This window comes from Poecilia reticulata, linkage group LG2 (assembly GCF_000633615.1).
Source record: "Poecilia reticulata strain Guanapo linkage group LG2, Guppy_female_1.0+MT, whole genome shotgun sequence".
Lineage (NCBI taxonomy): Eukaryota > Metazoa > Chordata > Actinopteri > Cyprinodontiformes > Poeciliidae > Poecilia > Poecilia reticulata.
This window is the reverse complement of record NC_024332.1, coordinates 35,784,381-35,800,717: the sequence shown is the minus strand read 5'-3', so window position 1 is coordinate 35,800,717 and position 16,337 is coordinate 35,784,381. Positions and strand designations below refer to the sequence as shown.

At 37.0% G+C, this 16,337-nt stretch overlaps 1 protein-coding gene across 1 annotated transcript in view; it reads right to left on the bottom strand.

The window, feature by feature from the left end:
• Positions 1 to 4,642, bottom strand: part of htr1fa (5-hydroxytryptamine (serotonin) receptor 1Fa) — a 35,160-nt gene extending 30,518 nt beyond the window's left edge. The window contains exon 1 of the mRNA XM_008403629.2: positions 4,495 to 4,642. The gene's annotated coding sequence lies outside the window, so the exon portion shown is untranslated. The remainder of the gene's footprint in view (positions 1 to 4,494) is intronic.
• Between the last annotated feature and the right edge of the window lie 11,695 nt (positions 4,643 to 16,337).

Sequence of the window (16,337 nt, the reverse complement as noted above, 5' to 3'; positions counted from 1 at the left end):
TTTTCTTTGCCAGCTTTCTTTCAGTGATTCATCTCTTAAAGTCAGTAAAATATTCTGTGAAATAAGTAAAAATAACCAACATCATCTAAACAATTTGACCAATGGCTTTTTGATGAGAACAGTTTCCCATCTAAAATTCTTAACTTTTAAGCATTTGAATCTAAGTTACACATTCAGATTTTGTAGTAAGGACGCTTTCGTCATTTCTTTTATAATGTATATGGATGAATTACTCAAACTGAGAGCCACTGTGAATGTTTGACATGTGTTTCTCCCGTTGCGATAGCAATGTTCTGTTTTACTTTGTTTGTTGCAATGCTTTTAGTTTCTGTCTCACGAGACATTTACTGTACAAAAGAGACATAAATCATTCCTCATTACAACCAAAATATATTTTACCACACTTCCATGATACTTTGAAGTCCTTCAATAAGCTTTTCATCTTAGTTTGGGATTTGTAGCCTAATATTCCACCTCAATTTGTAATAATTACTTTATTTAAATATGATAGCTTAAGACAAAGCGACTGGTGAAAAGAAGGAAGAAAGAAACAAGTAAGGAAAAGAAGAAAGTGAAAAAAGAAAGCCTACACAGTACCTAAAAGTGTTTCATGCTTCACTTTGTCAATCAATTTTATGACTCAGCTAATAGCTCTTTGGAATCTCCATGTTTGTGCATAATGTGATAAATCTGATGATTCTTAATCTTTAAAGTATTTTCGTAGACAACCAATTAAATGTATGCACTATTTGGTGGGCTCTTGGCTACAAGTCCATGAAATGCAAATATTTATAATAGTTGTCTGTTATGTGGTTTACACAGCACAGGTTCAGTCTTTGTGAAGAGTCTTCTTTTATGCCTGCATTAGTCACAGGTCAGAGTTAAGCTGGTTAACAAATATTATGTCTTTAAATAAAAAGTTGTGCAAGGGCTAAACATTAAAGCGAGAAAGAAATCTGTTCATTCTCAAAAGAAAACTAAAGATGAGGTAGTTATTGCTCAATAACCACATGCAACTCTATAAAAAAGTCTTAGTCCTATGACTAACACTAAAAGTCTTAGTCATAGTCACTTTTAACTTCCTGCATGATGGAAGTTAAAAGTGGTTTTAAGACTCTTACCCTTCAATGTGAGGTAGAGTGGAAAAGAGAACAAATTCCATCCCTCCATCCTCTCCTGCTTATCAGAGTTCAGGTCACAAAGGTAACAGTTCCAGGCCAAAAACCAAGACATGCAATGCCACTCCAACTCATTCAGAGAAATCCCAAGGCACTGAGAGTTCCAGGGATTTATAGTTGTTCCAGTAATTTCTAGAGCTGCCCTGTGGTCTCCTTCCAGTGGGATGTGCATGGAAGATTTCCAAACATAGGTGCCCTGGAGGCATCCTGATGTGTTGCCAGAAACACCTCTTATTTCTCTCRRTGTGGAGGAGTTAAAGATGTATTCTACTCCAAGGGTGACTTTGGCCACTTTACAGCAATAATATTACATATGTTTGCCTTCAAGTGTTTTCACCAAGTAGTGCTGCTTCAAGCCACTTGTATGCTTAAAATAAACTTATTTTCTGTCTCCCGCTGCCTTAAAATTAATTTGAAGTTTTAATTATAAACCGGTTTGGTAATACCATCTATACTTACATTTTCAAAGCATACTGCAGTCTTGTGTATTGTAAAGAATCGAAAGAAACACATCCAGCAATTCTATTTGTGCTTGATGTAGTATGTTTTAATGTTTTAAGGAAAAGAAGAGAGAAACTACAGCTGTTCCACTGGCAATTGGTTTCATATCAGTCTAAATGAGTTACACTGAATCAACTGCACTGATTGCTTTCTGCAACGAGGCCTCAGACCATCACCAGACTTTGTCCTTGCTTTGACTCTGCATCTCATCATGGTGTCCATTATTTTTGTTTTCAACACAACAACTTCAGCGTAATTAAAAATCAGTAGTAAATGTATTTTCATTGCCACATAGTGTTCGACATCCTTCAATATTTAAAATGTTAAAGCAAGAAGGTCCTTAAAGTACTATGGTAACATAGCTTCCTACAATTAAGTGTAGCATGGAAATATTGACACCTTTTACAAACTCCTGAATAAAACCAAGTGTCACCACTTGCCTTAAGAGGTCAGCTGCTTTTAATTGAATTCTGGGATAAGAACAGCTTTTTTGTGAAGGCCTTAGAGATTTGTAAGAAAATGTTAGTGAAGAAACAGTCTCATAAAGACAAATTGACAGATCTGTTTGGTGTTTCAAGTAGGGTTTTGAACCTCTCACACAGCACAGTTCAGTCCAAAAGTATGGTATAACTACAGACCCACCAAATTATGGCTGTCCACATAAAAAATAAATGCCAGGAAAGAAGCACATTACTCAGACAAGCAGCTAAGAGGCTAACAATAGCGCTGGCAGACCTGAAGAGATCTACAACTGAAGTAGGCAAATTTGTCAATACAACTATTAGTTGTGGACTCTACAAACCTCCATGAAAGAGTGGTAAGAAGAAAGCCATTTTTTAAAAAGCTATTTTTTTAATTTTTAAAAGGCCTATTCAAAGTTTGCCAAGCAAATGTGGTAAAAGCAATAAATGCAAAATGGAGTTTGTTCGGTCAGATGAAATAAAAAGTGGGGATGTTGTTCTTCACGCAAAGTACTATATGAGATGATAAAGTATGAATGCATATAACTTTGAACACAGCATTATGGTGGCAGCTTAATTATGGGTGATTTTTTATTTTCCGGGGACAAGAAACGCTGGGCAGAGTTGATGGGAGAGAGTTAAATACAAGGCACATCTGGAGAAAGAGCTGCAAAAGCCTTGAAGCTGTGGCAGAAGTTGTCATGCAGCCAAATCTGCATTGGAATAGTGCAAATACAGATGTGAACATGTGTTAAAACAGTTCCATAAAGGTTCAGACCTGAATACAATTTAAAATCTGCACTAGTGTTCAGAGATGCTCTCCATCAGATCAGATTGAACTTTAGCCATTTTGCAAGAACAAATTTCTGTCTCTAGATGTGGAAAGCTGGTAGTGACATGCCACTAAAGACTTGCAGGTGTAATTGACAGAATGGCTGCTAAGTGTTGACACTGGAGGGATGAACAGAAATTCATGCCACACTTTTCAGAATTTGTCACCCACTTGGTCAACCAACTACATTTTCTGTCCACTTCCAAATTGTTTGCAACTTTGTGCTGGTGTTCCACATAACACTGACATTTTTTTTTTTGTTATAATGCAACAAGCTATGAAAAGGTTTAGGGGTTTTTCAACTTCTGTATGGCCCTGAACAGCCTGGTCTCTGCAGCCATAAAATATTTTATAGCTAATTTTTTATTTTATCTGTAGAACCTGCTCTATCATAGTAATTTTCTTACTACAATGTCCAGTAACTCTCAAATGCAATTATTTTACATTGTTTTACATTTACATTACAAAAGGCACATTTGAAAATTGAGCTTTTTGTTTATCTTTAATTATATATATAAAAAAAATCTCCAACATCAAATTTCTGTTTTGGCGACTGGGTGGGATGCACATCCACAATGCTGAGCACACAGGTCCTCACAATTATACAACAGAGCTCTCAAGTCTCTCAGCCGTTTGATTCCTCTGCTATCTCTGTCGTACCATCCAATTCCGACAGTAAATGAATCCTTCGCAAACACTGCAGCACATACAAATTTTTTTTCACATGCAAACCTCTACCTATTCTATCACATGCACTCTCCTACATGCCAAAGTTAATGCAGTGTTGTGGAGCTGATCTCTTTGGGGCTGCTCCTGAAAAGAAAGTGAACCTTCTGTTTCTCAAAGAACCCAAACACTGCAGCTAAATGGATTCCCTCATGAATCCCAGAAAGTATTTGAAGGATGTGGTGCTATAAAAGTCTCCATCAGATGGGAGTCTTATTATGAGCAGATATTGGGTCCATACAGCAACACATTCTCTTTCCCTTCCAATCAAACCCTCAGAACAAGAACGATCTTTTCATTTGTACTCCATCTTAATTAAATCTGAGGGAGTCAATCAGTAAACTCCATACCTGCAGAAGGTATGTTTATTTATTTGGTCTCTTGCATATTTAAAGCCAGCCTTCAATTATGTTGTGTGCTACAGTCAATATTTTTGATCTGAGAGGAGAAAAAAAATTTAATTGGAAAAAACTTAAATTAAATATATGTTGGCACAAATGTAAGGGCATGTGAGCCTGAGGTCTTCGAAATTCGCCAATATAATACTTTATTAAACTGCGTGGGGAGACAATACTTATGATTTATAAAGAAAATATAATTGTGTGTAAATTTAGCACATAAATGTGAGTAGAAAAACAGAAACAGAACATCTACATCAGTTGAGTCAAATAGACATCTATAATATTAAACCTGTCTGTGTCCAGAAAGTACTTCTTAAATTCGCTTCCTTAAATTAATCAAAATACGCACCAGCCTGTGTCCCATTATGCGCAGAACTTGCCAGAAATTAACTTACCCGGCTTCCGAAGCAGAAATGAAATGGCCGAGGAAAACCATCCGGCGCGAAAAGCACATTAGATTCCACATTAATGTTCATTCACAGCTTCCCGACGTTCACGCCGACACCCAGTTAGTGAGCCGACAGAGGAGCGCGCTCAGGCGAGAGCGAGCCTGTTGGCCACAGACAGCGGAGGGAGAGAGGTGCGTCAGTGGAGAGGAGGTGTGAAGACAATATATTAGCAACAGCAACAAAGTATAATAATAATAATAATAATAATAATAATAATAATAATAATAATAATAATAATAATAATAATAATACGTATTATAACTTAATTTAGAAATACAAAAAAAAAATCTGGAACATTTATTGTCAGATATATAAATATCCGTACCTAGTTTTGCTCTGTGTCTATAGTGTATATTCTATGTAATGCATGGCCGGCCCAAGGCATAAATGCACTAGGTTGCTGCTTAAAAAGACCCCGATCCAACAGGTGGCCTCCAAGTGCACCAGAATTCTCACACAATCAGGTTTACCAGTTGATTATTTTTGTTTTATTTTCATATAACATAAATCACCCATAATTATGCTAAACAACATGTCCAGTCCTTGATGTTTGTCATTTTAATGTTGACCACAGAAGTCAGGCTTTTCCTGAGTAAAACCAAGAACTACCCTTTTAGAAGCCTTCTTATAAAAATAGTAAATCACAGTTCAAGGTTTTTAAAACTATGTCAACATCGGGGAAACTGCATGTCTTTCCCTTAAAATATTTGAATTATATATAAATTGTTGAAGTAAAATCTTCTGGACTCCAGAAATCAAAACTGAAATACAAAACAAGTACTAAGCATCCTGATACCTTTTAAACATGCACACGTCTGCATGTAAACTTTCCCTCATACAGTATTAATAACTGCAGTTTTTCTAAATTTTCAAGGCTCCAGCAAAACTTTATGACATGTAAATAAAATACTTTCAGTGTTTACAAATTAAAAGGCAGAAAGTGTTAAATGCATCTGGATTCAGCCCCTTTGAGTCAGTTCTATGCAGARCWAATTTTGTTRTAGTTACAATTGGAAGTCCTTTGAATGTAGGCCTCCATTAGTTTGCACATCTACAAATGTTGCTCTTTTCAAACTTAGTCTATATAATTTTRCAAAGAACACATTCTGAAGCTCTGGTGGCCTTTATRAAAAAAAGTGAGCAGAGAGGAAATGGGCAGTCGGARCATCCATGGTCGAATCGTGCTGCTGCTAGATCCCGCACTGCCCTGCCCTGCCCTGCCCTGCCCCGCCAGTCTTAGTTTTATTTCATCAGACAATGTGGTGTATTTTATCAGTGGTAGTTTTCAAAGTGTTGGTGATGCTTCAGAAACAAAAGCTCTGCTGGCCRAACTTCTGTTGAACAGTAAAGATTTTATTACAAACTGCAGCCAAAGTCAGCACAACCGAATCATGAGGAAATCATAGTCGGATCATAGAGGATTCCCTGCTGCTCTCTGGACGGCATTGCTTTTATTGGGMGCAGGACGRTACACATACTGGGTTTTCTCCAACATATTAATTCTACAGAACAATGATTAAATTAACCTTTGCCCATCTCCTCATGCACCGGAATCCATTTGTTCAGACTCMGGGTCTCCATTCTTTGCCCAGAATATCTTCCTAGCACACCCAAAAGTCCTCTTGTGTGGTCAAGCACTACAACAGAAACATTTCTTATTAAACCAAATTGTGACTTGCTAGTCACAGACTAGTCTTAAYTGTGTGAAGATTCACACTACCATTTGAGCTGCGAACATAAGAGATCTATTAATGAAAGTAAGATGATGTGTGAATTTATGGCAGCAGTAGGACCACTTTGGTTACATTTATAAGTTCACAGCATATCACAGAAAAAAACAAAAAACAAAACATTTACTTATTTTACAAAGAAAGCGTAACATCTATTTTAGTGTTGTACTTAGGTGATTGGCAACAGAAAAGCCTTTATAAAAAAGCAATAAGGGCTACATTAAGGGTCTGAATTCAAGTCCTAATTAGGAAACTGGAAAACACTGATTAGACAATGAGCTAGTGTGTGATTCGGAGGTGTTGTGTTRCATTCTCTATCATTTTCTCGACTCACCTCCCTCTGAGCGCTGTAACACTGCTATTTATTAAGCTGGATGTTATGTAAATTTGTTCTCCCTGTGTTTCCTACATAAAGTCACTGATTGATGTCAAAATTCCCCCTATTGACTGCTGGATGTAGATGAGTTATAGCTACGCTGTGAAGATGTACAGCAATTCAGACAGTTAGTTGCGATGTGTGGGCAGATGTGGGCTGAAACTTTATTTCGCTTGTTTTGACTAGAATAACACGAGTCTGAAAATGAAATTAAAGTGCATTACAAGCTGGCCCTTTTTATCTGTAGCGTGGTCACTTGTTTGGCTGTAATGTTGAAGAAGCGTCACAGCTGCAGCCCACAAATCCAAGTCAGAGGAGCCAGAGGAGTTATATAGGAGTTTGTTGCCAGCATAAGGTTTGCTGCAGATGAGGCAACACTTTCAAATGTCGCACAGAACTATATTTGCAAGGTGGAAAACAATGTTTAAGATGTGACTGAAAAGAAATATTGGGTTATGCGGAAACTGTGTCACTGAATTTGCTGGAAGCAGATGGGTCTGGTTTATATAGACTCACCATGGGGAGGGATGTCATTAACTGTGGTTAGTTTTGAACCTTTAAGGATGCATTTGAAGAGTTTCAACAACAAATTCATCAACTTCAGAAACCAAAAGTAGGTGTTTACATTTAGTGCAGGGATGAGTTTGGTTTTTAAATCTTCACATGCTCAAAATTATACATGCTCAAAAATATGCGCACTGCATTGACATGTCCATTAGCAAGTTTCAGAAAAACTATTCACTTTTTGTAGACAGTGAGCTTATCATTTTTATTATTAGGGCTCAGTTAGGGTCACAATGTTTAATAGAGTTAAAGCCAAGGCCATTCTAGAAGCTGAATTTAATGTCATGCTTTCCATTCTAAATATTACTTCTGATCCATGTCTGGGATCATTTTCTTATAAATCCCTTTTGTGTCAAGTTTTGTTGGTTTAAACTCTCATCTTGACTAAATATTTGTGGGGTATTTGAGCATGAATGTGAAACTTTCACCATATTAATTAGCAAAAATGTGCAAAAATTCAAACTTCATACCCAGCTTGCCTTTAGATGTGCCACCTATAAATTACCTGTGGCTTAGCAATATGCACTTGCATCTTGAGACGCCGCATTTAATGATCAAAAATATTTAACACAAGTTAAAATGTGTTGTGTCACATGATGAATATCCAGGTCTTATCAAAAAACCTTGAAGGTGGTGGTATTTTGAAAACTTGCCATTTCTGGTACTTCCAAAAAAATAACAAACACAGTGATGCATTTTGGAAAGACTGCATGCTGTGGATCCCCAAAATCTAAATTAATAATCCATGTTTATGCAACGCTACAGGAGTTTCATGTTACAACACAATTCCTTACAAAGGGCAAGAATAAATGGCAAAAAGAAAAAAAATATACTACAAGACAAAACCGCAGTCTGTTTGTTGAGTGATTAAACCAAGTTGCCAGACTGCAAGATTATAGGCTTTAAGTAAAAGCTTTAAGACCAGAAAATGCATCAAGTTGCATGTGGTAGCAGCTAAACAAAGCGAGGCTGGCATTTATTAACTCTCATATTGAGTTGTAGGCAATCTAGACTCTAGGGTGTTAGTGAAATTGCCTATATCTCATAAACTGAAAGAAAACATTTTGATTTGGGGCCTCAGGAGTTTATTAAATTTTTAGTGTCTTCAGGATTTAGCCTTTTACATTCTGGCTCATAGTGCTTTCAAGAAAAAAAGCTGTGGCTTGTGGACAATGAAAACACGCTTTGTAAACAGCTGTCTCTCTCTCAGTTGATACCTATTGTTGTTGGGCTCCTGCTTCTGAATTTGCTTAAGTCTCTTGTTTAACATCTATGGCAAGGCTTTGCCATCTGCAGCATGGAAGGCAGCAGTGGTAGGTGAGTCATGCAGAAAAACATACATAAATGTACCACAAACTTTATATTATTGGTCATCTGCAGGAGAAAAAAAAATTGCCTCGACTCAAGGAGTTCCAAAGTTTTTTTTATTTTTCAGACATACAAGATTGTTAGACAGAATCACATTAGGAGTTTCTGAAGTCCTCCATCAGCTCTTTGGTTTCCGGTGATGTTTGGCTGCAAAGGACTCACACTGGTCCACAAAATGATCCTCTTTCCTCTTATACTCTGACACATCCACCCACCAGGACCGCCATTGGATAACCTTTGTAGGTGGCAACTGTATCTTTTCATACGCAATGCTTAAAGCGTAGTCAACTATCAGAACCTCTTCAGGTCCAACAGGGAAGCTGTATTCATATGCAAAGTGAGATTGAAGATCTCACATAGTATGAAAACCTGCTACTGGGGTGATATATAAGCACCTTTCATATTAAACCATTGGGATTAGCATCCATGCTGGGTGGAGTGTACTCTACTGTCTTCCTTACCCTTGTTTCTAAGAGGTTGTTATTGCTGGTTGTTTGCAGATCAGTCTGAATGTGCATGCTAATGTGAAAAAGTACATAAGAAGAAACGGTTCTGCTCTGTCAGTCTAACCACCATGAGACAGCTTGTTACTAGTGAACATGCCCCTGCAGACATCACTGACTCTTCTGCAGCTGCCTCGGCTCTCTCTCAGCCGTGCAAGTCTTTTTACTCCATTTTAAACTCACCAAAACGGATTTCTTGTCTATTTGTCACCTCACTTGATTATCCTGTTCCTCTCAGTTAGAAGAGAAAAGGATTATATCATTAAAAACTCATTATACCTGACTGGAAAACCTCCACATTGTTGTATTCGTCTGGGAGGGACTTGACCAGAGAAATGGCAACTTTCTCTAAAACTTTAGAAATGTAAGGGAGTTTATAAAAAAAAAAATGCTGAAGCAGGGACAATACCTGACAGCAAACTGCTGTTTACAACAGCGAACATAAATTGCCCTATGTTTGGGAAAGCCTTAAAGAGGTGAGGCGGAGCAGGATCATACGGAGAACTCTATGGCTTTATATGTTCAGCTATATCCTTTAAAATTGCTAGATTCACTTGTTTGAATTGATCAAACACAGCTGGACAGGGGATCAAACACAGAGGATCACAAGCAGGTGCTGAGATGGGGGCTCTTGCAGCAACAACCTTATCTATGGAAAAGTGCATAAAGTCATTACATATTTCAGAACATGCTTCCAGGCAGATCATATTTGTGTGTTTCAAATGCCTGAGTTAGGAATGGAAAATGATCTCAGTCTTCAAATGTGCAAAGCTGGTTTGTCCCCCCCAAAAAACTTGGAGATGTAATTGTAGTGAAAAGTGGGTCTAAAAAGTATTGACTTGGAGGAGATCAGTTCAAGGTTTAGCCACACATATCAGGTTTTTATTTCTAACAAGATTAAAATGACCATTTACCCTGCGCTTCACAGTTATGTACATTGTGTTAGTCCATCACATTAAATCTCTTTGAAATATGGTGAAGTTGTTGCTTTTAACATGACAAACTGGGGAAATAAACTCCAGGATATGAATACTAAAAATGCATCAAAACACTAATAATTAGAAACATGTAAAATGACTGTAATGCAAATTGAGTCCGAAAATCTTCCATAGAAAGAGCTGGTTTTCAAGAATATGTTTTACATTTTTTTCCCCACCAAAAAGTGAAAAAGTGGGAAACCACAAATTGGAAAGTTAGATAAAAAGCTAAATTACAAGTCCAGAGCTGAGACCAGACTAAAAATGTTCCTTCCATTGATGCTGCAAACTACAAAGAACTAATGTCATGTTTCAGACTTATACATTTCAAACCTGTGAGAAAGCCTGAAAGAACAGAGTCAGAGCACTCTTCAAATATCTGTGAGCAGAAGTCGAAGGGAGGGCAGATATAATATCAGATCAGTAAAAATGATGTGTAAGTTGTGATAAAACCCCTGCAGAGATTGCTGTCTCCCATGTGCCACAGCACAGCTCTGGTGGTGATTAGGGCTCGTTTGAATCATCAGAGTGTATGTGTGCGGGTGTGTGTGTGTGTGTGTGTGTGTGTGGGTGTGTGCACCTCACGTCATGTCCCACCTATCTGTTGATTAAAAGGAGCCTGTGGAACAAATATCCCTTTGGCACATAATCATTTCCCTGTCCTCCACATTTTTTAACACCCACTGAGGGCTTTTGATGACTTTTAATGCTCTTCTTCTTCAAGAATTGTGAATTAGAGGTCCAAGGCTAAAGGAGCACTTGATAAATGGCTTTTTTAAAAAAAATAATTTATTTTGTTTTGTTTTACCGAACTGTAATCTATTATTTTCCAAACAAGCCAGCTTTTCCACCACCTACACAATTGCATATTGAGAGCAACACAAATAAAATGAACCAAATGTTCAGTCCACAGCGTGGGAACTAAACGGAAGGTAGACAGTGTGAAACAACCTTGGATCAACCTTGTATAACATGAGAGTAATTTTCTCCACCATCAATTATTAGTCACTTAAGAGAGACAGATGGATGGAACGGCTCCTCTAATGTCATTACCAGATAATTGTTACCTATCGATTTCCGTCCTTGTTTGGTGTGAATAGCAAGTAGAAGCTGTGTTAGACAGTAAATGACATGCAAATAATTATAGATTTTTAATCAGGGAAACAATGAATAGTATGTTAAGTTAAATTTAAAGTTGGTGTGATGCTTTGAGAAAGATTCTRCTGGGAATTCATATCCGTGTGTCACCTTCCCGAAACGAGCCGTCGATCCAATTTCATTAGGTGAACAAATTTYATCCAAATAAGTAACAATAGAAGTCTGAAGAACAGCAAGGGCGAGATACAGCAGCTAGTCTAAAAAGCTGCTATTTAAACATACAAAATATAAATTAGGTGACAGAGTAAATGTGCATTATAAAGGACAAGGTGCACTTTAGAAATAAGGCAGATCAATGCCTGCACCGCACCATCCAATCATAGAGTAATGCAAAGTTCTCTACAGGAAATCAAAGGAAAGATAAAACATTCAAGGTTTGCTAAAAAAAAAGAGAATGTCATGTCAAATACTCTATAACAAGAATTGAAAGATATAATCAAAACTTTGCCCTCAATCACTCATTAGTGTTCAGTCAAACGGCTAATTTCTGTAGAAAATACATGTTTACAGACRTRAAATACAAAAGCMTCTCAGGTTTTGAGTCAGTTTATTCCAGATCAGAGGAGAACAAAAGCACTCAAGGTGTTTTTGTCATCATCAGTCAGCATAATATTCAATACCAAAAAAAAATAAAAAATGCTGGGCACATTTATTCATAATTTCAGGCTGAATGCAGCTTCACTTATATTCCAGCTGGCAAAATATTGTTGCCTTACATTTCTTTTTTCCCAGATCACAGGGGAAACTATTCCAGATATCTGGGCTAGTTTGTACCTGTACACTAGGATTTATATAACCACAGAAGGAATGTTTCAATATGATCATGCATAAATGCGATCATTTAAAGTACCTCCGATTAATCAGAAAATTCAGCTAATCTTGTTTTCTGATGTTTTCTTATCTTTCATTAAAAGCAAGGCTGCAAAGAGCTCTGAAGCCATCAAAGGGATGTAGAGGAATTCTGTTGAAGTCCATTTTGATCAGCAGAATTATACCAAATAATTTTCAATGTCATTGTAATCAAAGGGTGAACATATGTGTTGCAGTTGCGACATTAACCAAGAACTGGACGTTCCTCCAAATTGATAATTAGACAATAAGAACACTGGCCAGGGTGCACATATGGGAAGCGAAATRTAAGCATTTCCTAATAAATGAAATCATTTCACAAAAGTCTCACAAAAGCATGTAGGAAMACGTGTTTGATGAGACTAATGGAAAAAGCCACAGARCTGGCAGCATCAYGCTTTGGGGCTGCTTTTCTTCACTGGAGCATCTGTCAAGATGGACAGGATGCTAAACAGTTCAAGCTATCRTTTGATCTTGGTTCTGCGTCTGCTTGAAACATTAAGATGAAGAAGAATTTCATCTTTAAGCACAACTACAAGAAAACTATACATTCAAGTAAAAAACAAAAAAAAAAGAAAAACATTTTTACCAGACAGGATTAAAGTTTTGGAGTGGCCCAGCCAGGCCTTAGAGTTGAAAATATGTAGCAACCTGCCTGTCCAACTGCTGTGAGGAGAGATCGGGAGCATTTGGCTAATAAGTTTGGGGAAATAGTGCAAATTCAAGATGTGCCGGGCTGATAGACTCCTATAAGAATGAGTGCTGTAATTAAATGCAAATGTGCCTCAGCAGATGATTAGTGGACACTTGCACAACCACATTATTCTCGTTGCATATTTTCTATATTTGCCTCTAAAATACTTAAGCTTCTTCGCAGCAGCGTTTTTCCAGATTGTAGTTCACAATAAGGTGGGAAAAATGCAAAAGAACCCAAACAATCCTTTATSTTGGTYTTGTTTTTTATGAAGCAGAAACAGGTTTAACTAGGATGTGTTACTAMGAATGCACCCACCAGGAAGCAGGGTCATTTACTTTTACAACGTACCTTTGCACAATGAAAATCATGTACAAAGTCAGTGAARGAAACATTATAAATCAAACAGCAACAGGTTATGAGATCGCTACATTTAATGTAACCATACGTTTTTAGTTTCAGCACAGTTCTGCTGAATATGTTTCTGAGAAGTGATTTTGAAGGAAGTATATCTTTCTATTGCGATGTAAATGTCAATCTGTAGCAAAGCCGCGTCACCCTATGAATGTGTATTCRTCCTGTGAAAGACGATGCTTTGTGCACAAAACAAATAATGTGGTAATACGCCTCAGCTTYGCAAGTCTGTTTGTTGGGAATTTCTGTTTCCTGAGACTGCACAAGATGAACCCGAGTTCTGTCACGTAATCAGCGGGAAACACTTAAATACTTCTCTAGAAAATTGGTTTTTGCTAAACAAAAACCAGAGAGAATAAAATAACCCTCAAGGCTGACAATTAAAATACCTCCCCTCCACGGTTCTACTGAAAAACCTGCACAGAAAATTGAGAGCAACAGTGCTTACTTATGTAAATTGATTTTTGCAGTGCAGGTTAGTAGTAACAGAATTTTGATTGATTTTATAACTAGAGCTTGTTTAAAACTTGTTTCATTGGATGCCTTWGTGTGGATGATTTGGACACTGTAGTAAAAATGAAAAATTCTGAAAAGAATCTCTCACTCGACTCGATTACCAGAGCAGATGGATGTTAGAATCTTTTGATGTCCCAATTATCCCCCCCCCCCAAAAAACCGATGAGTTATAATTACAGTGAAGCAAAAACTTGTTAAAACAATCTCACAGTTTCTGTTCAATAATCCTTTGTGACTGATTCTGTGACCTGACAAAATAACATGAATCAAAACAAAAAGCAACTGGAATTCATGAGGAAAAAGTGCTTATATGTACACAACATGTGAAATCATCTTTTCTTATTACTACTTCACCTGCATATTTACTCTGAGAAAGTACACAGTAGCTGATACCCCCTTGTTGGGACTCCAGCATTGAATGACAGGGTTGCTCACCAGGAACAAAGAGGCTGATATAAAAACTTTTAAGAAAGAACTGCATTAACTCACATTTRGTTACAGGAGGAAGACAAGGAAGAGTTTCAGGGTAGGAAACTCTTTGATGTCATGTGGRTTATATAACTCCCTCTATATGCATMTTTCTCTCTCTCTCTCTGAAAATGACTTGTCAGGTAGGTATTTATAAGCAATAACTGAGAGTAAATAATATTTGACTGTTATTTCCTGATGGTTAGGTGGTGCCCAGATATGGTAACTTTGATTTAAATTACTTTTTTTTTAAACAATTGCCTTTGGAATGGTTATTTATACTCAAACTCAAACCTCCTTTCTAAATATTGAGACAATGCTTTTAGAGCAATAATATCATGACTCAGAGATTGTTTCAGACTGAAATGTTAAGCTGACCTTAACAGAATAATAGAACAGTAGCTTGATAAATGTGGGGATCTGAGAGGACAGCACAAAGGCTATTATACACAAGATTTTCMACTAAGTTTTTTCCTCTTTGTTGCAATGCATGAGTTAGACACGTTACGCATTTGAGTGTGCAATTTTTCATGAGCTCTGGGACCTTCAGAGAATAGACTAATACCGGAGGTGCCTTCTGTGTAGAAAACATAGAAATCTGTGTGGAGAGATGRTTGGCAGGTGGTGTACAGGAGGATGACTGTTTAAAGAAGAAATAAACAGTTATGCTTTGTAATCTTTAATAGTATAACTCAAATAATTTTATATGAGTGTAACAAAAAATAAACGAAGGCTTGTAGCAGTCTTACTGTGAACATACAGACAAAATGTCCCTGAAGCTGCAGAAATCAACAGCAAAACAAATCAGGTCTAAATTGGAAAAAAAAAGAGAAAAAAATCCTAATCCAACTTGGGACCAGGCAGTAAATCATAACCATTTTTCTAGCTGACTTATCTGTTATCTGGTAATTCAAAAAGTAGGACTTTGAAATGATGAAATATGTCAGTCAGAAATAGGGGCGTTGGGGGAAACATTGTTTTGGACAGGAGTGGCCAGTCCAGAGCAACATGCTGCTCGTCTCTCCTATGCAGTTTGTGATGACTTGACTGATTTGACAAGATTCTCATTTAACTGCAAATGTTGCTTTAAAAAAAAGACAAGCTTAAGCAAAGAAGTCACAAGGAGTGAATTGGTTGCCAGGTAGATCTTATCGACAAGTTCTGAAGAGCATGAATGAATTTAAATGGTTCATTCTGTAAACAAAACCAGTTTATTGGTGAACTCTGAAACCGAGAGCCTCCTCCTGTGAAACAACAGACACTCAAAACGTCCACACAACTCTGGTAAACTGTCTTTTTCTGAGATGTGAAACTCACAAATATAAACAAATAATGTATTTTCTGCAGGTAAAGCTGTTTTTAGAAACCTCAACAAATGTCTTACAAGAAAAACATAAAATGTGCAACTACTTCAGACTCCTTCCCAGAGGTTACCTCCATTTAACTTGTGAAATATCGCTGAGTCGTGGCATCAAGCCGTGTATGCATAGCAATATTTGTGTAAGCTAATTGCATGCAAGTCTCTTAATTTAAAGGAAGTAGCAAAAAAGTCTAAAGAAATGTCTTTCATTTTTCTGGCATTTAAGTAAATGTGAATATGTTTGGTAATCTTAACAGGAAACCATGATCTCAGATGTTAAGGGGGGAAAAAAGGAACACCATACAACTTCTATACTTTTACACAACATGAGCTAAGATGTGATTTTTCACTTTAATGCTTAAGAACTCTTCAACAYACAGACCTAAATGTCATTTATAAACCTTAAACTTTCTGCTTGACATACAACAAAACTTTCATGTCAGCCCCAGTTGACAAATAAAGGTYCTGATAAAAACTGATTATAAATTTAACTGATTATAAGTTTTAACTGCCCTGAATTCACCAAGGAGACTTAAAAGCAAATGAAACATGCAGCTGAAACATAGTTTCCTCAAAGCCACACCATCAAAAAAATTTATTTATTTTTTTTAAATAACTGCTGGCATTTTCTGTTAACTACTAGTGACTGTGTGGGAGGTTTTATCAAAACGCATGTCGCTCTGCCTTATGTGGCCGCAGAAACCCATGTAAGCCTCTGCCCTCATTAGTCTGCTTTTCGCTTACATGTCGGAGTCCTTTGATGAAAAGCAGTTTCAGAGCTTTACTGTTCATCTTTGCATTCCTAGAGAAAT